The sequence below is a fragment of the Apteryx mantelli genome, unplaced genomic scaffold (assembly GCF_036417845.1).
Source record: "Apteryx mantelli isolate bAptMan1 unplaced genomic scaffold, bAptMan1.hap1 HAP1_SCAFFOLD_20, whole genome shotgun sequence".
NCBI classification, from domain to species: Eukaryota; Metazoa; Chordata; class Aves; order Apterygiformes; family Apterygidae; genus Apteryx; species Apteryx mantelli.
Genome location: NW_027118553.1, coordinates 15,168,251 through 15,192,962, shown reverse-complemented (window position 1 = coordinate 15,192,962; position 24,712 = coordinate 15,168,251). Strand labels below are relative to the sequence as shown.

General features: G+C 52.1%; 1 pseudogene; it reads left to right on the top strand.

Moving 5' to 3' along the window:
* The window catches only part of LOC136996051 (olfactory receptor 14A16-like), a 48,121-nt pseudogene extending 23,800 nt beyond the window's left edge, over positions 1-24,321 (top strand).
* Positions 24,322-24,712: the final 391 nt, after the last annotated feature.

Below are 24,712 nucleotides of genomic sequence, written 5' to 3'. Positions count from 1 at the left end.
GGCGTACCACACTGGGTCACACTGTCTCAGATGTGGCCACACCAGTGCTGAGTCAAGGGGAACTGGAACTGCCCTTGCCTGGGTGGCCATGCTCTTCCTAATGCAGTCCTGTATGCAGCTGGCGTCATTTGTAGTGAGCATGCATCACTGGCTCATATGACATCCCTCATAATGTCCATGGCTGCCTCCTCGGGGTCACTCCTCTGCTGGTCATGTCTCTGCCTGTCCTGATGCACGTGTTCTTCTGCCCCGCTGATGAGCGTTTCAAAAAGGACAGGATGTGGGGTAGACCCCTGCATACCCCACCTTTCCCTGGCACTATGCATTCATGAAATCCCTCTGAGCTCCATCATCCAACCAGCTTTCTGCCCATCTGGATGTCTACTGGACATCCACTACTCTCCTCTCCTCCACAAGTGCAGGTCTTTCATCACAGAAGGCAATCACAGGGGTCAGGAATAATTTACCTTCAGTAAATCCATGCTGACTGTTCCCAGGCACCTTCTTCATGTGCCCAGAAAGGTGATCAGAGAGGACTGGCTCCATGACACACTGCTCACCAAAGTGAGGCTGAATGGCCTGCAGCTCCCTGCTTTGTCCTTGTGGCCTTTTTTGAAGATGAGCACAACATGTTCCTTCTTCTGCTCATTGGGACCTCCCCTGATCTTCACGACCTTTCAAAGATGACACAGAGCAGCCTTGCTGTCAGAGCAGCCAGCTCTCTCCATGTCCATGCATGCCAGCCATCCAGGCCCATAGACTTCTATGGGTTGAGTTCTAGAGACTTAGGCACTGTGAGTTACTTTTCTCCTCAGGAGTCCTGCCTCTAGGCACAACAGCTGAGGAGACCTTGTGGGTGAAGACTGAAGCCAGGAAGAACTTGACTTTCCCAGATCTATCTACATCCACTTTTGCTAGAATCGCTGCCCCATTCAGCTGTGAGCCCTTGTTTCCTTCTTTATTCTTTTACTGCCACTGAAGCAGTAGCAGCTCTTCTTCCTGTCCTTCACATCCCCTGAAAGTGTCTCTAAGCCAGGGGAGCTTTGGCTCCCTTAACACCATCCCGACTTTGCTGCAAAATATTTCTAAATTCCTCCTTTGCAGCCTTGGCCTTCTTCCCCTTTCCATATGCTGCCTGATTGCCCTGGAGCTCACGTGGGAGTTCCCTGTTTAGCCAAGCTGGTGTCCAGAGATGTCTACTAATCTTACAAACTGTTTGTTATGGAGCATTCTTGTGCTTGATGGGTGCTATCCTAAATGACCTGCCGGTTTTCCTCATCTCCTCTGCCCTTCAGAGCTGCCTGTTACCAAGGGCCTTATGTACGAAAAGGCCCTGATTGCACATGGCGACATGCTGGCATGGATAGTAGGTGTCAATGTAATGGTGAAAGGAGGTTCCCACTAAGAGAGCAAACCCTGTAGTACCCGAGGCCAAGGAGGAACAGAGCTGGGCTATGAAGGAATGGTAGGAGAGGGGTTGGTGGCCCAAGATGACTCTGCAGCACCGTTGGGCCTGTGACAGACTTCCTCAACCAATCTCCAGGAAGGACAAGGTGGCAGTGAAGAAGTCCATGGGCCTGAGCAGCCTGTGATCCAGCCACCCTGAGGACATTGTTAGCCTAGTCCCTGTTCATATTGGGGGGTGAGAAGAGGTACAGGAGGAGGAGAGCTAGAAGGCTTCTACAGTACAGAGACGTTGGTGTGATGTGCCTCTCCCATTTATGAATCACGTTTGGATGCAGACAGTACAGAGTTTGCCTAAAGGCAGTGTTGGGATTCATTTGTTTGGGCACAGGCAGGAACCTGAGATGCCCTGGAGCACTTGCCCAGCATGCAATCCAAAGGGGCATGGCTTTGCTGTAGGTGCCATGCTTTATCTGCTAGAGAGACGTGGTTGTGCTGGACACCGCAGGCATCTGAAATGGCCCTGCCAGCCTATTTTATGTCATTAAATCATGTGTCTGCACTGAATTACGTTAGCTGTCTTTAACACTGCAATCTGCCTGTGTCTTAACTTACTAATGAGATGAGCTCTAATTGTAGTAGGCATCTGGGGTCATTTCAGATGGCCAAGGAAATTCCCCACCTGGCTCCTGCCTGATGCTCCAGAAGGATATGGGTCTCATAGTTGCTCCATCAGAGCAAGCAGACACTGGCACATGCCTTGCACCACCTCTGTCTCTTCAACTGTCACCAGGTGTTTGTGTGTGAGCAACTGACTCCCACCCTCCAGCTCCAGGGATTACAATGGGAGCTTAGACAAGGAGCTTGAGTGCAGACACCTGTTGGGCTCACTTTGGCTTGGTAAGGGGAATCTCACCTCCTGTGTGTTTGTGGGGTTCACAGGAGGGATCTGAATCCCACTGCGTAACAGGGGCTTCTGAACTGGCATGCGATGCCCAGATTGACTCATCTGAATCAACACCTGAACCATGTGTCCATGAGCTCCCCTCTTGTCCCCTCTAGGTATCCTGCCTCGTTAACAGATGGGTAGAGGGCCTTCCAGAGTGGGACATTTCCACCTATCATAGATAGCCATCCTCTGATGAAATAAACTGCAATCTTGGAATTCTATTTCTCTCCACACTTTAGAAAAGCACAATAGCTGGTTATTTTAGTCTACTTCAGGGAACATTTCCCAGGAGGAGGGGGCACAGGGGACAGAGAAAGTCAGGACTTCAGCTGGGCCCCTGCTCCTGAGTGGGGCCAGGCTTTGGGGACAGAAGGAACTCATGGTAACCTGGCAGCACTGCCCAGAGACAGCTGTGTGCAGGAGCAGCTCCTCTGCAAAGAGCAGCAGGGCTCCAGGCTCTGCCGGCTGCTGCTGACATGAGATGAGACAGGGCAGAGAGACACGGAAGGCAGTGTGGAGTGGGAGGACAGAGGAGAGCTCACTGTGGGAGGAATCTTCACAGATCTTCGTACAGTAAGTCTCTGGCTGTAGAGCAAGGCTACTGAGCTTCCTGGAAAGATCTTCTGAATCCAGCTATCCCGTGAGTGGTAGGGTTTTAAAGGATCAGTCTGCTGGCTTCTCCTTTGCAGAGGAGGAGGAGATATTTCAGAGTAGGGATTTCCTGCCACACCATCACAGGGACGAGGGATCTTGCTCCCTTCTCTCAGGGATGGCTCCAGGGATATGAAGCCAGGGAGTGCATCCAGGTCTGACCAGTGCTATGATTCAGAGCAGTGTCCATGCACCCCAGGGTGCTGTGTGCCTGGGGCAGCAACTCTGCTGCCTGTGAGGGTCAGCACTCAGCCTGCCTGGGGAGCTCCCCACAGTGCTAAAGGGAGAAGCTCTGGGTGAGAGGGACAACCCCCAGCAGGGCAGATTCATTCTCCTGCTGAGAGGGTGCTGCATGGGTCAGGGCTGCTCACAGCTCCAGCTCACCAGGAGGACATTTTGAGAGTGGAGATCTCAAGAGGACTTGTCTCTGCATGGTGGGAATGGAAATGCCGCAGTCAGGTTTAAACAAGGGGCTAAGATCTTAACCATCACACTGAAGGATGAATAGGTTTGCAAGTGCCTTCACCACTCCTCAGCCTACAGACAGCACCAACATCACCTTGCCAGTCTCATCAGAGATTTTCTGGTCTGCTCTTTAACACCTGCAAACAGAGGGATGCCGCTGGGCAGTTTCCTGCTGCTTGGAGGTTTCTGTAGGGTAGAGCTGAGATCACAGTGGGTGGGATGGGACCTGTGTGGGGACAAAGGAAGAGCTCCCAGCAAGGACATCTCCAAGCAGCAGAGAGATGGTCAGAGAGTGAGAGGAAAGTGCTACCAGACACCTCATGTGAGGTCGGGGTGCAGGCGGTTCTCTGCCAGCCCCTGCAGTGCAGGTGCTTTCCCCTGAGCAAGCCTCCTTCATCTTTCCTCTGCCACCCAGAAGAGCCCTCTGCCCTCAAGGCCATGGGATATCAGACAGGAATTGAGTTTTTGGCAGCCAGAGCCCCAGAAGAGCAGAGGAGCAGCTTTCCTGTCACCTGCCCATTTCCTAAAACATGACAAAGGGGCTGAGAGCGACCACCCTGCGATATCTCCATCTGGGAGGTGGTATGCACAGGTGGGTTAGGGGAAGACCTTCCTCAGTGTCCCTCTCTCCTTCTGTCTTTGCCACCCTAGGCAGAAGCACCAAGGTGTTGCTCCTTGTTTCTCCCCGTGTCCGGGCCGCTCTTGCTCTTGCTCTTGGGCTTTCTGGGGATGAAATTTGCTGCTACAGAGTCTGCCCCAGACCCTGTGGTTCCTGCTGCAGAGTTGTCTGCAATGGAGTGAGAGGATGAGGACCCCTTCTTGCCTTTGGGGCTCAAAGCAGCACAGTGTGTGGGGCTGGGGAATGAGCTGAGTGTCCTTCAGGAGACCGCACCTTTCAGACACTTCACCCTCCCCGGGGTGTGCTGCTGAGCTGTGTGCTGCCCTCGAGGAGGGCACAGCTCTTCTACTGGACATTCATGACAGCTGACTGCCCCATGCAGAAGGCACAGAGGTGCTAAGGAGATGAAAATGCTGCTGCGGGTGGCTGCATGTGGGCAGCTGAAATAAGCACTGTGTTTTTGCCTAGAAACTGGGTGTCAAAAGCTCCCTCAGTATCAGCACCACGTCACAGAGTCCTTCTTCTGATCATTGGAGCTATGTGCTGTGTCCCACCCTCTCCATCACTCTTGGGACATGTGAACTGAGCGAGAGGTGAGTTTGGAGATCTGCGCTTTGCAAGTGGCCACCACTGTCAGCAGAGGCCAGTTTCCTTTAAGGGTAACTTGTGGTTGAGACTGTCCCCTAGCTGAGAAAGGTGCATGCCCAAGGCAGCTGGGAATGGGACTGATGTGGAGACCAGTGTGCCGGCCCTGTCCTAGGGCACAGGGAGGGCTTTTGCCTCTCAGGACTCACTAGTCTTCACACGGAGAGCAGTGGAAATGTTGCATATTCCTACCCTGCAGAGCAGACAAACAAACAAACAAGGCCCCCAAAAGTGAAGCTGTTGCTTCTGTGGTCAAAATGCCTCAGAACTGGAGGTGAAGATGTTAAACCACCCTTCTGCATTATAGCAGGGCTGACCCCCCTGGAATCTGTGGGCAGAGGTCCCTGCTCCTCATGGCACATTCAACCAGCACAAATTGGAAGTCCAGACATGAGTAAAGCAGTGTGTGTGTGTGTGTGTGTGTGTGTGTGTGTTCATGTGTGTGCGCGTGTGTGTTGGTGGGGGTGTCTGTGAGAGAGGGAAAGAGCTTTGAACAGAGAATTCCCTCCCGACTTGTCACTGTCTTTTCCTCCTTGGACAGTCCAAGGGAGCAAATGTCCAACAGCAGCTCCCTCAACGAGTTCCTCCTCCTGGCATTCACAGACAAGCGGGAGCTGCAGCTCTTGCACTTCTCGCTCTTCCTGGGCATCTACCTGGCTGCCATCCTGGGCAACGGCCTCATCGTCACAGCTGTAGCCTACGACCACCGCCTCCACACCCCCATGTACTTCTTCCTCTTCAACCTCTCCCTCCTTGACCTTGGCTCCATCTCCACCACTGTCCCCAAATCCATGGCCAATTCCCTGTGGGATACCAGGGTCATTTCATACTCGGGATGCGCTGCCCAGATATTTTTTGTTGTCTTTTTTGTTTTGGCTGAGTATTGTCTTCTCACTGTCATGGCCTACGACCGCTACATTGCCATCTGCAGACCCCTGCACTATGGCACGATCATGGACATCAGAGCTTGTGCCAAAATGGCAGCAGCTGCCTGGGCCAGTGGTTTTCTCAGTGCTATTCTACACACTGCTAACACATTTTCCATACCACTCTGCCAAGGCAATGTTCTGGAGCAGTTCTTCTCTGAAATTCCCTAGATCCTTAAGCTCTCCTGCTCTAATTCCTGCCTCAGGGAAATTGGGCTTATAGTGCTTAGTGCCTGTTTAGTCTTTGGGTGTTTCATTTTCATTGTGCTGTCCTATGTGCAGATCTTCACTGCTGTGCTGAGGATTCCCTCTGAGCAGGGCAGGCACAAAGCCTTTTCCATGTGCCTGCCTCACCTGGCCGTGGTCTCCCTGTGTGTCAGCACTTCAATGATTGCCTACCTGAAGCCCCCCTCCATCTCTTCCTCAGCTCTAGATCTGGTGGTGGCTGTTCTGTACTCAGTGGTTCCTCCAACAGTGAACCCTCTCATCTACAGCATGAGGAACAAGGAGCTCAAAGACGCACTGAGGAAACTGGTTCAGTAGGTACAATGTCAGCACCAATAGCTGTCCCATGCGCATCTGCTCCTCATTCCCAGGGTATTTGACAACATAGCTAGGTGTTGCTCATGTCTGTCTTTCTCGCTTACTTTTCTCTGTTACCTTATCCTAAAAGAAATAAATATTTTGCTTTGTGCCACTTGTCCTCAGGAATCTCTCATTTGAATCTGATCCAGAGACCATGTTGAAGCAGGAAGCCAGGTTTCTGCCTTCATCAGCAGAGATGGGAGAACCTCCAAGCCCGCTAGTCTGAGCTCCTTGGATGCCCCCAGTGCAATGAGGAGAGTTTCCTTTTGCAGTGTCTCTTTTGGTGCAGACACCAAGGGAACTCAGGGGCACAGAGTCAGGCTCCAACGAGTACAGGTGTGGCCAGACCGTGGGTCCCGTGTCCCTTAAGAGATCTCAGCTCCTGTGGCCACAGTCAGGATATGATCTCACACCCCTCTCCTGTGAGGGTGGCAGCCAGCTGTCAGCGTGGCCTGGTCCCTTCCCTCTACAGTGTTCCAACATTCCAAGCAGAGTGAGAGTGGAAAGGAGGAGAGTCCGGACGAAGTCTGTGGGGACAGACCCTCTGCTCCTCAGAACCGTTCCCCCATTGCCACAGCAGGCATTTCCTCACTGCAGCCTTCACTTGGGGGCTGCAGCTTTCTTGGAGACACGTCCACCAACAGCAGCAGGACTTTCTCTTGTCAGGGCTTTTCTCCTCATTTCCACACTGCCCTGCCTTGCTCTGATGCATTTTTATGGCCTCAGTGCTCAGTGCTCTTGTAACGTGCTGGTGGTAGGTTTGTGCTTCCCTGTGCATTCCTGTGAGCTCAGGCAGGACCAGGCACTGAGTGCATTTAGGCCAGACCTGGTCTGCACAAGAACATTGCTATAATAAAAGGGGATCCCCTCCATCACGTGCCTGAAGTCTGGCCTTTCTTCAGAAGCCAGAGTCGAAAATACACCCAAAGACATTGCACGATAGAAGGGCCTGCTGCTCTGCTTGTGACCTCCATGGGATGCAGGGGACAAGCTCAGAGTCTACATGTGATCTGTTAGGGACTGAGGGCTGGATGCAGTGTTAATCTGTTGGTGACCAGTGCCAGTGGAGCTGGTGAATGGTCTCTGAATTTCCTGCCTGGGGTTGTCCCACAGGTGACAGTGCTGATGAGAGATGCCCATCCTTGTGGAGGGGAATCAGAGCCCCCAGGAGAGCTCAGGGGATCTCCAGCGACAGCGTGTGCCTGGTGTGGGCAGTGAGTGGAGCCTCACAAAATGAGGGATGGTCCACAGTGGAGTGACCAGAAGGTAGAGCACTAAATCCAGGCACGCATGGGGAAAGGAGGGCTCTGCAATCCCCAGAGAGGCAGTGGGGAGCCAGGAGGTGCAGGGAAGGGTCGCTGGAGAGTGATTGCTGCACCCTCAGGGAAGGATCACAGGCTGGAGCCTTGCCTGAGTTATGCTGTGGACATGCCTGTGCCTGGCCCTGCACCTCTCACGTCCGGACCTATCCCTGTCCCCATCCTGCTGACCTGACTCCCCATCTCGACCTCGAACCTGCCTCCACACTACAGTCAAGAAAGCCTTAGAAAGGGATGCTGGGACCCGAGCAGCACCCAGAGCGGATTTTAGGTGCCAAACATGACCATATATCCACAGCAACACTTGCCTGACAGCCAGTGTAAAGGTGAAAGGAGAGCTTCCGATCTGGACCCCTACTCAGCTAACACTGCACGCAGAGTCTTAGTTGGACAAAAAAGTGAGGGCAGCCACTTGGGTCAGATTTTATGATGCACAGTTAGGAGAGGCAGCTCCAGCTCCCTTGAGGGCTGTGCTGGAGCCTTTCAGGAGGGGGCTGAGGTGGGTCTGGCACTGCCAGGGTGGGTGGGGAGAGGGCAGCTCCCCTTGGCCATGCTGGGTCTGGGTCTGGGTCTGGGTCTGGGCACAGCTTTTCCCTGGGGACCTCCCTGAGGAACGGCTCTGGGGGATCCTCCACCTCTGCCCTGGCAGCAGAACCAGCACTCAGGGTGCCAGGCAGGAAGTGCACAAGGGTGGAAGGAGGATGGGCTGCCCAGGGGGATCATTGAGACCTTTTCTGTGCATGCAGGGATGGAGTGAGGAAAGGCAGAACTCAGCTGGAGCTGGCACCAGAGACCTTGGACATGGAAAGGGCTGGGGCATTAAATGTCTTCTTTGCCTCAGCTTTCCAGGGGAAGCTCTGCCTGAGGCCTCCCAGTTATGGGGGTGTTAGCAGACAGCCGTGCTGTGGGATGTGCTGGGGTGTGGTGCAGAAGAGAGGCTGTGCAAGGCCTCTGTGTCCGGATACGGAGACCTGGAGGACAGTGGAGCTGGCCATGGAGTACCCCGCAGCTGTTGTGAGCAGCCAATGCTGGAAAGGGGTGATGTGAGGGGCTGGTGTGGGGCGATGGCCCTGGGGCGGCTTCCCCAGTGTGTCCATGCAACACAGGGAACAACCTGGGCTCTTCTCTCCTGCACCCGCCATGCCCTGGTGCCTTTCCCAGGAGACCTGCATTTGCCCTGCAAGCACATGGCCATGTGCTCCCACACTGCCGTTCACACACAGTAGCTGCCTGCTGGCATTTTTCCTCTCCTGGGTCCTTTCCAGCTCAGCCCAGACCCTCCCTGGTTCTCCGCACCTCCCCTGCCCTCTCCCCAGACCACCCAGCAGAGCAGCCCAAGCTGGGGTGGCCCCACAGCAGTGCCCACCACAGGGGGCTGCAGAGCTCTCGGCACTCACACCACAGCCCCAGCACCTCTGAAGGGCACAGCAGGTCGTGGGGGGCAGAGAGGGGTGTCAGCCTCCCCATCAGCCCCCAGGGGGCTGGGGGCCAGCAATGGCACAAGGAAATGGAAGCCACTCACTCCATGTCTCCACTGCTCTCATCACCAGGAGATCCTTAACCCTGGCTGCCTGCAGCCCCTCTGGGCAGCCCCTCTCCCCAGCACAGCACAAGAGTCCTGGCCTTGAGGATCCTCAGGCAGCTCCAGTGACAGAGCAGCCTGCCCCAAGCTGACACATGTGGAGGAATGGTTAAGCGAGAGAGGGCATGATCTGATTGGGATGAGCAATCCCGTCTTCGGGGTAGAGGAAGGAATCTAGGCCAAGGCAAGCGAACTTGCTGAGGCCTGCTGAACTGGCCGTATAGCGGCCTTGAGCACTACAAAAGAAGGTATTCATGAAACTGGTAAACAAGTCTGGACGGAACTAGGGTCCATAAATGTCGATGGAGCACAATCAGCAACTTTGCACCAATCATGTATCCGCTTTATACGTATGGACAGAAACTGTAACCAATCATGTAACTATTGCTAGCGCATGCGTATTGCTTGTCGATATATATACTTTGTGTAAGCTCTAATAAAGGGAGAACGACCATACTCATATTGAGACTCATCGTTACTCCGGGGTCCCTTCCCTCACTCCAACATCTGGTAGCAGAGGACGGTTTGCCGCGTCTACCAAGAGGCTTGACCTCGGCTGATGGTCCGTGACTGCGGTAAGCAGCGAGAGGACTGGGAGTGGGGGATAGAAGGGGCTGGGGGAAGTGCTGGCAGAACAAGGCTGCCGCCAGACACGGTCCGGGGTCGCGCCCCGTCTCCCAGACAGCGGCATGGAAGCAGATGCCGCGGCCACCTTGCTAGCCGGTATACTCTCCAAGAGAGGAATTGACGCACCGGTGAAGCAGTTACAGAGGTTGATTAAACTGGGGCAGCAATGGGAACCTTTTTCGGATACACACTTGTTATTTTCCGTATCGGAATGGCGAGATTTCGGAGAAACAATGTGGCATAAGACCATCGAGGGTGGAGACAAGGACAAGAAGGAGGTTAAGGTGGTGCGAGCTCAACCGTCGGTCCCTCCGCCACCGCCCCCCCCGCAGCCCTTGCCTCCGTCTGCTCCCGAGGGAGCCGGCAGTGCGCCGTGCCCAGGGCCCTCGTCGCCGCCCGTACCGGGGGAGGGCAGCACAGCCCCGCCAAGGTCATGGCGGGAGCCCCTGACGTTGTTATCTCCGGAGTCGTCAGGCACAGCCTCGCCTACCACCCCCATGGGGACAAAGCCGTCCACGGCTCAACTATTACAAATGTTTGAACAGCTGTCAGAAAAACTGGAAACGCTGGAACTGAGGGACAGGGGGGACCAGTGGCCCATGAATGAGGAGCGACTGCAAATCACCAAGGAACTGGTCGCCGAACAGCTTGCCTCCGGACACATCAAGCCTTCTGTTAGTCCATGGAACACACCTATTTTTGTCATCCCAAAGAAGAACGGAAAGTGGCGACTTTTGCATGACCTCCGCAAAGTCAATGAACAGATGCAATCTATGGGAACGTTGCAACCCGGGATGCCATCACCTAATATGCTGCCAGACGGGTGGCACATACTGATAGTCGACTTGAAGGACTGCTTTTTTACCATTCCGTTACATCCTCAAGATACACAACGCTTTGCCTTTACTGTGCCAACAATAAACAAGGCCGAGCCCGCAGAGCGTTATGAGTGGGTTGTTTTGCCACAGGGAATGAAAAAACTCACCGACATTGTGCCAACTTTATGTCGCATGGGCATTGCAGCCACTTCGAAACCAATGGCCAGACACCATAATCTATCACTATATGGATGACATTCTCTGCTGCCAGGAAAAGTCTTTTACAGAACAGTCATTAACACAATTAAGTGACATTCTATCGACAAAGGGACTTGTCATCGCACCAGAAAAGATCCAGCGCACGGCTCCGTGGAAATATCTTGGATGGTCCCTCGCAGAGTCAAAAATTCGACCCCAGAAAACGGAGCTTGCAACTCGATTGTGCACCCTGCATGACGTTCAAACCTTACTTGGAGACATCCAATGGGTGCGGCATTGTGTTGGTATCTCTAACACTGATATTGCACCCCTAACGGCTTTGCTACGAGGCACACATCCTGCGAACAAGATTACCATGACACCTGAACTACAGGCGGTATTGCAGCGCATTACGGACAAATTACATCTATCGTGGTCCTCGCGACGCCTTCTAAGCCTGCCCATATCCTTACTCATATGTAATGGAAAAGACTCACCATACGCAGTCATTTGTCAGTGGCAACATAGCAGCGAGGAGCCTCCCTCCCCAGTTCTGCCAGATGCCACTGACAAAAGCAAAAGTCACAGAGATGTATTTAACATCTTGGAGTGGGTATTTTTGAGTGTACAACCAAAAACGAGTATCCAGACCTGAACCGAAGCAGTAGGGGAATTGATACGCAAAGGGCGATCAAGAATCTTAGAGATCAGTGGTCAAGAGCCGAACGATATCAGTATACCTGTTAACATGGCTGACCTAGAGTGGTGGCTCCACAATGCTGTGGACATACAAAATGCTCTGTTAGGTTTCTGTGGTAAGGTACATTCGTGTCAGCCTCAGGGAAAGTTATGGCAGGTGCTACAGTGAAATCAATGGATAGAAAAGTCCAAAGTAAGTAGGGAACCCCTTTCAGATGGTGTTACTGTCTACACGGATGCGGGTAAGCGCTTGCGACGTGCCGTGTGCGTGTGGAAAGAAGGTGAGCAATGGAAACAACACGTCATGGAGGGACAGCCACGGGATTCCCTTCAGACTTTAGAATTAACTGCGGTAGTTTGGGCTCTAACCAATTGGCTGAATACTCCTTTAAACGTGGTGGCTGACTCAATGTATGTAGCAGGGATAGTACCACGACTGGAGGACGCCTTAATAAGGGAAACATCTAACCCGAGGTTGGGAAGTCTGTTCATCACCTTGCGCTCTGTGCTGGGTCAACGAACAGCAGCTTGCTGCGTTATCCACATTCGTAGCCACCAGTTAGATGTAGGGCTAGGACAAGGCAATCAGATCGCTGACAGCCTGGTTAGCTCCATGTGTCATTTACCCCCTATGGACAAATTCCAGCAAGCTAGACAGAGTCACGACACATTCCACCAGAACACAAAAGGGCTAAGAAGACAATTCGGTTTAACAGAGAGTGAGGCCCGAGGCATTGTACAGGCCTGCCCAAGATGCGGGAACCATGGCCCAGGCATTGGGCTTGGGGTAAATCCAAAAGGGCTGAAAGCTCTAGAATTATGGCAAATGGATGTCACTCATGTTCCAGAATTCGGTCGGTTAAAGTATGTACATGTGACCATTGATACCTTTTCAAAAATGATATGGGCAACTGCATTACCCGGAGAAAAGGCACAACATGCGTGCAAACACCTGTTGGCTTGTTTCGCCATATTGGGCGTACCGGAGCGAATAAAAACGGATGATTGGGCCTGCCTATGTCAGCCAAAAGTTTAGAACATTCTTATCTCGATGGGGGGTTGATCATGTTATGGGAATTCCACATTCACCTACAGGGCAAGGGCTAGTAGAACGTACCCATCTAGTATTAAAAGACTATCTCAGAAAGCAAAAAGGTGAGGAGACGGACGCACAGCAGAGGCTGCACCGTGCGCTCTTCACCCTGAATTATCTTTGTCTCATGGGTGACCGTGAGGAACCCCCGGTAATCATTCACCATCAAAATCTTAAGTTTAATAATACAACAACGTTGCCACAGTTTAAAGTAATGTATCGGGATCCAGTCTCCGGAATACGGATTGGGCCCGCCCCTGTTGTCTTTAATGGTCGAGGTTATATGTGTGTCTCCACAGATCGTGGTCCAGTGTGGGTACCCAGCAAGAACGTGAAGCCTGTCTTGACTCATCATGGCTCATCTAGCGAACAAGAAGACAGAGATCCTGATTCTGGGAATACTGTTCCCAGTGGCAATGACTCTCCACAAGATTGAACACAGACAAAATATGTGGGTTACCTGGGCGAACAAAACAGGGCCACAAGCCTTTTGTCTGTCGCTAGCTTCTGCTATGCAACCCTTTAGAACCTGCTTAGTAGGAATCCCCGGCTATGATGAAAGCGAATTTCCTGAGTATAGCAGGGGGAGGTGCAACAGCAGTTTGCCTGCTAGTAATTGTAGTGCCGCGCTTATTAATGCTTAGACGGATGGCTAACTAACCTGTTTGGAAATCTACCACAGTGGCTAATAGGGTTGCTTACTGAAGGCTTACGCATATTGATAATCCTTGTAGTTATAGGTTTGTGTTTATGTGTAGTATTAAGCTGTATTAAGAAAGCTCTGCTGAAAGTAGTGAACCAAGCCTGGATTGCTCAAAAACAAGTAGGGGGAATTGTGGAAGAATGCTTAAGTGAAAAGGGGCATGATCTCTTAGAAGTGAGCAATCCTGTCTTCACAATAGAGGGAGGATCCCTGCAGCTATGTGAACTGTCCTTGAGCATTCCTAGACCATTACAGAAGGGGAAGGCAAGTAGTGGTAAACAAGTCAAGGAGGGGGCGACACGGGAACAGCAATGCACCAATCGTGTATTCGCCTTAGGCGCATGAACAGACTGTAAACCAATCATACAGCTATTGCTAGTACATGCTTATCGCTTGTCTATATATACTCTGTGTAAGCTCTAATAAAGGGAGAACGACCATACTCATATTGAGACTCATCGTTACTCCGGGTCCGTCCCCCCACTCCGACAATTGATCCACAGACACTTCTGTTGAGGAGGGCAAGATTTGGAGAGATGAATCCCTCAGAAGGACCTTCTCTTCCAGACACAGCTGCCATGAGTGCTGTATTTGTCTCTCACAAGGATAAAAAGAGACTATTGCCACTGAGTCACGGGACATAATCCCCTTCACTCAGCTCATGGTGCCCATCCCCAGGGATGCCCACCAAATGCACAGGGCAGTCTGACATCTCCATTTTCACCCCCCAGCGGAGCAGGGCTGACTCGTGTACAGCCCATGGGCAGAGGTCCCGGCACTACGCATGCAGCATGAGCCAGAGGTCGGGAAAGGGAGCTGAATGAAGGCAAAGGGGAGAAGCAATATGGGCGGTGCTATGAGGAGTGGACTGGTTTTTGCTCAGAGAAGCCTGTTCTAACCTGTCAGTGCCTTTTCTTCCTTGGATAGTGCCCTGAACCAAGGCAGAGCAAATGTCTAACGGCAGCTCCCTCAACGAGTTCCTCCTCCTGGCATTTGCAGACACACGGGAGCTGAGATCTTGCACTTCTCACTCTTCCTGGGCATCTACCTGGCTGCCCTCCTGGGCAATGGCCTCATCATCACAGCCGTAGCCTGTGACCACCGCCTCCACACCCCCATGTACTTCTTCCTCCGCAACCTCTCCCTCCTCGACATTGGCACCATCTCCACCACTGTCCCCAAATCCATGGCCAATTCCCTCTGGAACACCAGGGCCATTTCCTACTCAGGATGTGCTGCCCAGCTATTCCTGTTTGTCTTCTTGTTTACAAGAGAGTTTTCTCTCCTCTCTGTCATGTCCTGTGACTGCTATGTTGCCATCTGCAAGCCCCTGAACTACAGGACCTTCATGGGCAACAGAGCCTGTCCCAAAACGGCAACAGCTGCCTGGGCCAGTGCTTTTCTCAATGTGGTGCTACACACTGGAAACACATTTTCAATGCTACTCTGCCAAGGCAACACAGTGGACCAGTTCTTCTGTGAAATTCCCCAGATCCTCAAGCTCTCCTGCTCTGACTCCTACCTCAGGGAAGCTGGGGATATTGTGGTTACTGCCTGTTTAGGCTTTGGGTGTTTCATTTTCATTGTGCTGTCCTATGTGCAGATCTTCACTGCTGTGCTGAGGATCCCCTCTGAGCAGGGCCAGCACAAAGCCTTTTCCATGTGCCTGCCTCACCTGGCCGTGGTCTCCCTGTTTGTCAGCACTGTCTTCATTGCCTACCTGAAGCACCGCTCTGTCTCCTCCCCAGCTCTGGATCTGGTGGTGACTGTTTTGTACGCAGTGGTGCCTCTGACAGTGAAGCTCCTCATCTACAGCATGAGGAACAAGGAGCTCAAAGATGCAGGAAGCATCTGCTCAGGAAGCACCCCAGGGTTCAAGGACATGTGGCTACAGCCAGTGCAAAGCTGCTGTTGATCGTCAGGGTAATCAGGGAGGTTCCTGATGACTGGGAAAAGGCAGACATCACACCCATTTTCCAGAAGGGCAAGAGGCAGGATCTGGGGAATGACAGGCTGGCCCTCTTCATCTCAGTCCCTGGGAAGGGGATGGAGCAAATCCTCCTGGAAATCATCTCCAAGCCTATGAAGGACAAGACTTGGAAGAGGCAGCATGGGTTGAGCAAGGGAAATAGAAGCCATGTCTGACCAACCTGATTGCCTTCTAGCATCAGATAAATGGCTTTGTGCACAAGGAGAAAGCAGGGCATTTTGTGAACCTTCACTTTAGCGAGGCCTTTGGCACAGTCCCCCAGAGTCTCCTTAGAGGCAAATTGTGGAGATCTGCTCGGGATCAATGGACCATAAGGCAGGTGGAAGACTGGCTGGACCATCAGGCTGAAACACTGTGATCAGTGGTACAAGTTCCAAGTGGCAGCTGGTTAGTAGCGGCATCCCTCAGTGATCAACATGTGGGGCAGGACTGTTTAACATCTTGATGAATGGCCTGCACAGTGGATGGAGCGCACTCTCAGCACCTTTGTGGCCAGTGCATAAGTGCGGGGAGCCCCTGGGCAGCCTCATCTAGTTCCCTCTGCATTGAACAGGGGGGTTGGGACTAGATGATGTCCAGAGGTCTCCCCCACCCTAAGTGCTGTGATTCAGTGCACCTTTCCCTGGAGTGCTCTGAAAAGAGAGAAGAGGCAGAGGAAGAAGAAAGAATAGAGAGGCAGAAGAAGAGATCTGAAACATGTCCATTTAAATGAAGTAATTCCTCAGAACAAAGTTTCTCCATGCAGAGGATTGCCAGCAAATGTATTTTGATGAAGAATGTATCTCTCTCTATATATGTTAACACTCGCATAGACAGACTAATTCCTGTAGTGTATGAACATGGTGCTACCAATGAATAAGGAAGAAAAAATATTTGGCAATGGTAAAAACTGTGTGAGGTTTTGGAAAAGAGGAATTTTTTTTGTCAATCATTGCACTGAAGATATTTTAGAGACTCCTTTAAAACATTGCTTTAACATGGGTATGTTGAGATTTGTGCAAATTTGGCCACCCAAAAATAGAGCATTTCCTTGAAGCTGGTCACCCTGCTTTCCTTATCAGTCGAGAGAGCCCAACACCTCAGAGTGCGACGTGCTCTGTGCAAAGAGTGAGGGGTGGCACGGACAGCCCTGGGCAGGGGGTGGTCTTCTGAGCACCGGGCTCTGTGTGAGACACAGCAATATCCTGTTTAGTGGTGTAGGCCTGATTATAACAGAAAAGTTTAGGAAAGGACATTAAAAATGAAACAAGAAAGAAATTAAGACAACGATTTAAGGAAAAAAATGTTTTGTTAAACTTTCCCCCTTTTCATTTTTTTGTGCTCTTATTGACTTTCTTGATTTGTTCTGTTTCAGTACACTAGTCTTCTGGGGAGATTCTGCATTATCGTTCTGTGTAAAAAGGAAAGAGATTTTTCAGAACTGTGGTGGGATGCAGTCACAGGGTCATGGGTGGCTGGTGCCATTGCAGGTGCCCTGGTCCCCTCTGCCCAGCCTCCATCTGCAGCTCTGAGGGGCTCTGGTCTCCCGCAGGTCCCCTGTGAGAGCTGCCAGGCCCAGGCAGGTGCCTCAGAGACACTGGGGCCTCTCCAAGTGCCACTGCAGGTTTATGGTTAGAAACCTGAGCTCTGCCTGGAAGGGTGAAGAACTGTTCTCAACATTAAAAAAACAAATAAATGAGAACATTTTCATCAGCTGAAATGACTGAATAATTTTTAAAAAAGTCAGTGTTTTCCCATGATAACGTAATGGAAATTTTGAGGAAGGGCATGAATCTCAGGAGAAGAAATGTTGATCTGCCCCTTAACTTGTGTTACCACTGCTCTGTCTGTTATGCTGTAATTTTATCCTCACTAATCATTCACCTATTTCCACATTCCTGGATTACACTCATCATTTCTACAGTCAACTTTGCATCAGACGGTCTGGACATAAGCACTTTCCATAGTTTTCCAATCTTCCTCCTCCCCTTGCTCTTTATAATTTAGAGACTTTGCAACTATCTAGTTCTTGCTTTGAGCTTGAGCGAATCTGAAGCTTGCCTTGTCTTTCAGCAGTCTGACTGTCTCTTCAACCAACTCCTCCACTGTGTGTCTATCCAGCCTTTCTTGTTTACTTGACAAGAACATTTCGAGGAGGTTATTCCTTGTAGACCGTGGACCTCACTGGAGGCAACTTGGACTTGACATACAGTTGAGGAGTGTATTTTACTTCTTATGACACTGACTCAAGTTTATTTGTGTTTGATCACAATTAAGACAAATCCTTCTGTGCCTGTTTGCAGCTAGTTCTCTGAGGAAAGCAGGTGGGAATTGGTGCACATGAGCTGTAAAATTCAGCTGCAGCCTTGAGTGGCAAAAGGTTAGATTTGAACAAGAGTGATCGAAGTCCCCAGTGGCTGATGAGAGAACTGTCAGGGCTGGGGAGGTGGGGAGGAATATTTTGCATGGCTGTCTGACCTCCAGGATGCTGCTTTTCCTAGCTGTCCAGACTTCATTAGGAGACACTCTGGATCAATATCAGTTGGAGAAGGTGGATATCACTCTAGGTTGTAAGCTGAAAGATAAGGAAACCTTTAAAAGCAGGATTTTTTTTGATGCTCATTGAAATCTTCCTCTTGTAAATACACTCCTGAAACCTCTCCAATTAGCCACAGCACAAGAATTGAAGAGCTGAAGAAAATTATGGGGAGAGGCATGGCTCCTTAGAGGTTTTTTCATTTTAATGACCCCTCGGGTGTCTTTGGTGCTGAGTCCATGAACCTCCGATGCTGAGAGGAGACTGAAGAAACCTCTCAAGAAGTTTACGTCAGAAGCAAATCCCCAAGTTTCTTGGAGCGTTAATGGGTCCCACTGAGGGCCATTATCAACAAAGGCTCCCTGGTGGCTGATTAGAGCAGAAAGTTGGAGGCGCTGATTGCAGGTAGGCAAAGGCAATGTGAGGGTGGCTGTGATGCCAAGTTAACCTGGATGTGTGTTATCAAGCAGAATGGCCAAGACCCACAGCCAGCCCCTGCGTGGGGAGATCCTCTCCTCACACTTTGCTCAGGGCTCTTCCTGGGGCAGTGTCAGGGTGGGGGGGTACGCAATGCCTAGTGCAGGACAACAACATGGCACCTCCTGGGCTCCATGGAGGAGAGGAGGCAGCAAGGCCACAGTGCTGTTAGGAAACCTCATCTTCTTGTAGGCCTCCGTGGCAGAGACACTAGCCATAGCAAAGGGGACAAAGACCTCAGTTCTGTTGGAGGCTTTCAGCCTTGGCATTGCCCTCAGTCATCTCCAGCACAGGCTGTCCTATGCTGTCCCAAAGCTGCACCTGTTTCCCTGCAGCCTGTAGACACCCAACCTGCTTCCCCACCTTGCTCTCACCCTGGGATCTTCCTACCTCAAGTGATGTCCCTCTGTCCTTGCTGGCTGTTCCTTGAAACACAAAGCCAGGGGCTGATCACGGAGTCCCTCTGGGTGCCCTCTTGCACCACAGCACTACCCTATGAGTGACATTCTTGTTACGTGAAGTGCGGTCTGAACCTCTCAAGATGCACTTTGTGGTTGTTTCCCCTTCTCATGCTGCTTCCTACTACCAATAAAAGCTCCATCATCTCTGAACCCACCCTGTCACAGGCAGTCACAGGCTCTACTGTACTGGCCTTACCCTCCACTTCAGCAGGCTAAAGAAGCCCAGGTCCCTCAACCTCTCCATACAGGCCATGTGCTTCAGACCCCCAACGACTGCTTGGAAGATCTCCTCTCAACCGTCTCAGTTGCTCCCCATTCCTCCAGCATTGGGCAGCCCACACTGGGACACACTGTTGCAGACATGTGGCCACAGCAGTGCTGAGTGGAGGGGGATAAGAACTGCCCTTGCCTGGGTGGCCATGCTCTTCCTAATGCAGTCCTGTATGCAGCTGGTCTCATTTGTGGTGAGCATGCGCCACTGGCTCATATGGCACCCCTCGTAATGTCCAGGGCCTTCTGCTTGGGGTCACTCCTCTGCCGGTCAGGTCTCTGCCTGTCCTGATGCATGTGTTGTTCTGCCCCACTGATGAGGTTTTCAAAGAGGACAGGATGTGGAGTAGTCCCCTTCATACCCCACCTTTCCCTGGCTTCCTGGTCAAGCATGACCCATTCATGAAATCTATCTGAGCTTGATCATCCAACCAGCTTTCTGCCCATCTGGATGTCCACTGGACATCCACTCTTCTCTTCTCCTCCACAAGTGCAGGCCTTTTATCACAGAAGACAGTCAGGTGGGTCAGGAATGATTTACCTAACTGTATTGTTGTCCTGCACTAGGCATTGTGCTCCTCTGTAACGGTGAAAGGAGGTTCCAACTAGGAGAGCAAAGCCTGCAGTGCCCAAGGCCAGGGAGAAACAGAGCTGGGCCGTGCAGGAATGCCAGGAGAGGTGTTGGTGGCCCGAGCTCACTCTGCAGCACTGTTGTGCCTGTGGCAGACTTCTTGAACCAATCTCCAGGCAGGACAAGCTGCCAGTGAAGAAGTCCCTGGGCCTGGGCAGCCTGTGATCCAGCCACCCTGAGATCATCGTTAGCCTAGTCCCTGTTCATATCATCTGGCAGGGTGAGAAGAGATGCGGGAGTAAAAGAGTTAGAAGGGTTTGAGAGTGCAGGGACTAGAGCAGAGCTGTTTTTGTGATGTGCCTCCCATTTATGCAGCACCCATGGATGTAGATGGGGTGGACTTTCCCTAAAGGCAGTTTGTCATTTGTCTGGGCACATGTAGGAACCCCAAAATGCCCTGGGGCATTTTCCCAGCAATCACTCCAAAGGGGCATGGTTTTCCTGTAGGTGCCATGCTGTATGTGCTAGAGACATGTGGTTGTGCTGGACACCCCAGGCATCTGAAATGGCCCTGCTGGCTTATTTCTGTGTCATGAAATCAAGTGTCTGCACTGAATTACCATACCTGTTTGTAACATTGGGATCTTCATCTGTCCCAGCTTCATAGTGGGTGGAGCTCTAGTTGTAGTAGGCATCTAATGTCATTTCAGATGGCCAAGGAAACTCCCCACCTGGCCCCCACCTGATGCTCTAGAAGGATGCAGGTCTCTCAGTGGCTCCATCAGAGCAAGCAGACACTGGCATATGCCTGGGACCACCTCTGTCCCTTCAACTGTCACCAGGTGTTTGTGTGTGAGCAACTGACTCTCATCCTCCATCTCCAGTGATTACAATGGGATCTTAGGGAGCTCACAGGCAGACCTCTATGTTGTGCTCACTTCAGTTTTGGCAAGGAGAATCCCACCTCCCGTGTGTTTGTGGGGTTCACGGGAGGGATCTGAATGCCACTGTATGCCAGGGGCTTCTAAACAGGCATGAGATGCCCAGACTGACTCATCTGAATCAACACATGAACCATTTGTCAATGAGCTCCCTTCTTGTCCCTGCCTAGGTGTCCTGCCTAGTCAAGAGAAGGGAAACGGGGCTTCCAGAGTGGGACATCTCCACCTTTCATCAACAGTCATCCTCTGATGAAATAAATTGCAATATTGGAATCAGTCTCTCCGCACTCTTTAGAAAAGGACAATAGGTGATTATTTTAGTCTACTTCAGGGAACATTTCCCAGGAGGAGGGAGCACAAGGGACAGAGAAAGTCAGGACTTCAGCTGGGCCCCTGCTCCTGAGAGGGGCCAGGCTTCAGGGACAGAAGGAACTCATGGCAACCTGGCAGCACTGTCCAGAGACAGCCGTGTCCAGGAGCAGCTCCTCTGCAAAGAGCAGCAGGGCTCCGGGCACTGCCTGCTGCTGCTGACATGAGATGAGAGAAGACAGAAGTGAAAGGCAGTGTGGAGTGGGAGGCCAGAGGAGAGCTCCTTGTGGGAGAAATCTTCACAGCTCCTTGACACAGTAAGTCCTTGGCTGCAGGGCAATGCTACTGAGGTTCCTGGACGGGTCTTCTAAACCCATCCTACCCCATGGCAGTTTTTTAAGGATCATTCTCCCAGCTTCTTCTTTTCAGAGGAGGAGGAGGAGATGCTTCAGAGCAGGGATTCCCTGCCACACCATCACAGGGACAGGGCATCCTGCTCCTTTCTTCCAGGGATGGCTGCAGTGGTGTGAAGCCTGGCTGTGCACACGTCTGCATGGACTGTAATTCAGAGCAGTGTCCCTGTGCCCCAGGGTGCTGTGTGCCCGGGGCAGTGACTCTGCCACCTGTGAGGGTCAGCACTCAGCCTGCCTGGGGAGCTCCCCACAGCACTGCGGGGAGAAGCTCTGGGTGGGAGGAGAGACCCCGATCAGGGCAGGTTCATTCTGCTGCTGAGAGGGTGTTGCATGAGTCAGGGCTGCCCCCATCTCCAGCTCACTCTGAGGACATTTCTGGAGGGGCCTTTCCAAAAGGAAGGTCAAGGTAGGGGATACATGAAAGGGAAGGAGCTGTCATGAGTCTGTGCTTTCAGTTTGATTCTCTTTGGGTGGAGTGAAATGGGATTGGATCTGTCAGGTTTAGACAGGGGACGGAGGCTCCAAAACAGTGACACTGAGAGAGGATCAGTTCTGGGAGGGACTCAGCAAATGCCTTCATGCACCCCTCAGCCTAAGGACAGAGCCAGCATCACCTTTCCAGCCTCAGCAAGGTTTCTCTCACCTGCTCCATAGCACCTGCAAAAAAGAACGTGCCCTGGGCAGAGCCCTTCGCCGAGGAGGTTTCTGCAAGGGCAGAGCTGAGCACCCAGCGGGTGGGATGGTGTCTGTGAGCACTGACAGGGGAGAGACGTGGGGACAGAGAAACAGCTCCCCGCAGGGACGGCTCCAGGCAGCAGAGTCATGGTCAGAGTGTGAGAGGAAACTGTCAACTACAACGCCTCCTCTCCTCTCCCAGCCAGCACAGCCCTCTGCTCTCAAGGCTGGGGGGGCCAGGGCATGAGTTGTCATTTCCTCAGCAGCCGGACATCCAGGAGAGGACACACTTGTGAGTGCCCCTCTGTCCCTCCCTGTCCTTGCCTCCCTCTCCACAAATATCATGGAATTGCTCCATGTTTCCCACCAGTCCATGCTGTCCTTGTGCTTCCCCTTGGACTCTCTGGGCAGGGGGCTTTCTGATGCAGTTCAGACACTGATCCTGTAGGTCCTGCCATGCAGACGTGTCCTTGACAGTGAGGTGCCCAAGCACCCCTCTAATCTGTGGGTGTCTGGGCAATGCAGTGTGGGGGGCTGGGAATGAGGCAGGTCTCTGGTCATGACACCCCATCCTTAGGACATTCAGTCATTTCCCTGGGGTGTCTGGCTGGGCTGCAAGCTGCCCTCCACAAGGACACAGCTCTCCCATTGCAGCTGCGTGATATCTAGGTGTCCCAGGAAGAAGCCAACTAGCTACTGAGGTCATGGACATGCTGGTGGGTGACTGGATGTGGGCAGCTGGAAGGAGCCTGATGTGTTGCTGGCCAGAAGGGGAGGGCTGAGACCTGCCTCACATCCCCTCAGAAAGAGTGCTGATGGGCACTTTGCAAGTGCATTCCTCTGCTCTCCACAGTTTCGTTTCTTTTTCGGGTAATGCAAGTGCAACTGTCCTCCACCTCCGAGGTGCGAGCACAGGGCATCTGGGAACAAGGCAGATGGACAGACCAGCTCTGCTCCCTCTGCACTCAAGCCAGAGTGAATCCTTTTGCCTCTCGGGAATCACAGCTGCTCACTCTGAGTGCAGCAGCAATGCTGAGGATTTCTACCTCCAAGAATCCTCCTCAGGTGTGACTGGGTCAGCTAAAGAAAAGCAAAGAAGCCTTAAAACTATTAATGAACCCACATTATTTAGAAGTGGGAGTGAAGATGCTGAAAATCCCTTCAGCATTATGAGTGGATGAAGTCTGACTGGAACTGGGAATGTAAATTTTAGTCACCCCTGTTGCTATGTCGGCAGTGCTGTAGGTCAGGGCTGACTCCTCTGGAGCCCACAGGCAGAGGCCCCTGCTCCTCATGGCATACTCAGCCAGCACAAACCAGAGCTCAAGCCACAGAGCCTAATGCTGGTGCTACTGAAATGAGGAGAAGTAAGGTGTGTGTTTGGGGGAGGCTATGAGAAATTTTTTGCTCAGAGAAGTCTGTCCTAACTTGTCAATGTCTCTTCTTCCTCGCACAGTTCCCCTGTGCCGCAAAGGAGTAAATGTCCAACAGCAGCTCCCTCAACGAGTTCCTCCTCCTGGCATTTGCAGACACGCGGGAGCTGCAGCTCTTGCACTTCTCGCTCTTCCTGGGCATCTACCTGGCTGCCCTCCTGGGCAACGGCCTCATCATCACAGCTGTAGCCTGCGACCACCGCCTCCACACCCCCATGTACTTCTTCCTCCGCAACCTCTCCCTCCTTGACATTGGCACCATCTCCACCACTGTCCCCAAATCCATGGCCAATTCCCTCTGGAACACCAGAGCCATTTCCTACTTGGGATGTGCTGCCCAGGTCTTCCTGGTTGTATTCTTGTTCGCTGCTGAGTATTATCTCCTCACTGTCATGGCCTATGACCGCTACGTTGCCATCTGCAAACCCCTGCACTACGCGACCATCATGGGCAGCAGAGCTTGTGTCCAAATGGCAGCAGCTGCCTGGGGAAGTGGTTTTCTCAGTGCTGTGCTGAACACTGCAAACACATTTTCACTACCACTCTGCCAAGGCAATGTTGTGGACCAGTTCTTCTGTGAAATCCCCCAGATCCTCAAGCTCTCCTGCTCAGACTCCTACCTCAGGGAAGTTGGGCTTATTGTCGTTAGTGTCTTTTTAATCTTTGGGTGTTTCGTCTTCATTGTGCTGTCCTACGTGCAGATCTTCACGGCTGTGCTGAGGATCCCCTCTGAGCAGGGCCGGCACAAAGCCTTTTCCATGTGCCTGCCTCACCTGGCCGTGGTCTCCCTGTTTCTCAGCACTCTCACGTTTGCCTACGTGAAGCCCCCCTCCCTCTCCTCCCCATCCCTGGATCTAGTGATGACTCTTCTGTATTCAATGGTGCCTCCAGCAGTGAACCCCCTCATCTACAGCATGAGGAACAAGGAGCTCCAGGATGCCCTGAGGAAACTGATTCAGCTGGTAGAATGTCAGCGCCAATAACCATCCCATGTGCATCATCTCATCATCCCCAGGGTATTTTCGGTCAAAGCTATGGACTGTCATTTTGTTTTACTTTTCTATATTATATCCATTTTGAAAGGAAAACAATTGGGTTCTTCCTGCTTCTACTCAGGAATCCCTCTCCCGAATCTGACCCAGAGACCATGTTGAAGCAGGTAGCCAGGCTTCCCCCTTCATCAGCAGAGATGGGGAAACCTCAGAGCCCGCTAGTCTAATCTCCCTAGGATGCCCCCAGAGCAATGAGGAGAGTTTCCCTTTGCAGTGTCTGTTTTGGCGCTGTCTCTTTTGACACCAAGGGGGCTCAGGGGCACAGAGTCAGGCTCAGACAAGTACAGGTGGGGTGAGACCATGGTTCCCCTGTCCCTTAAGA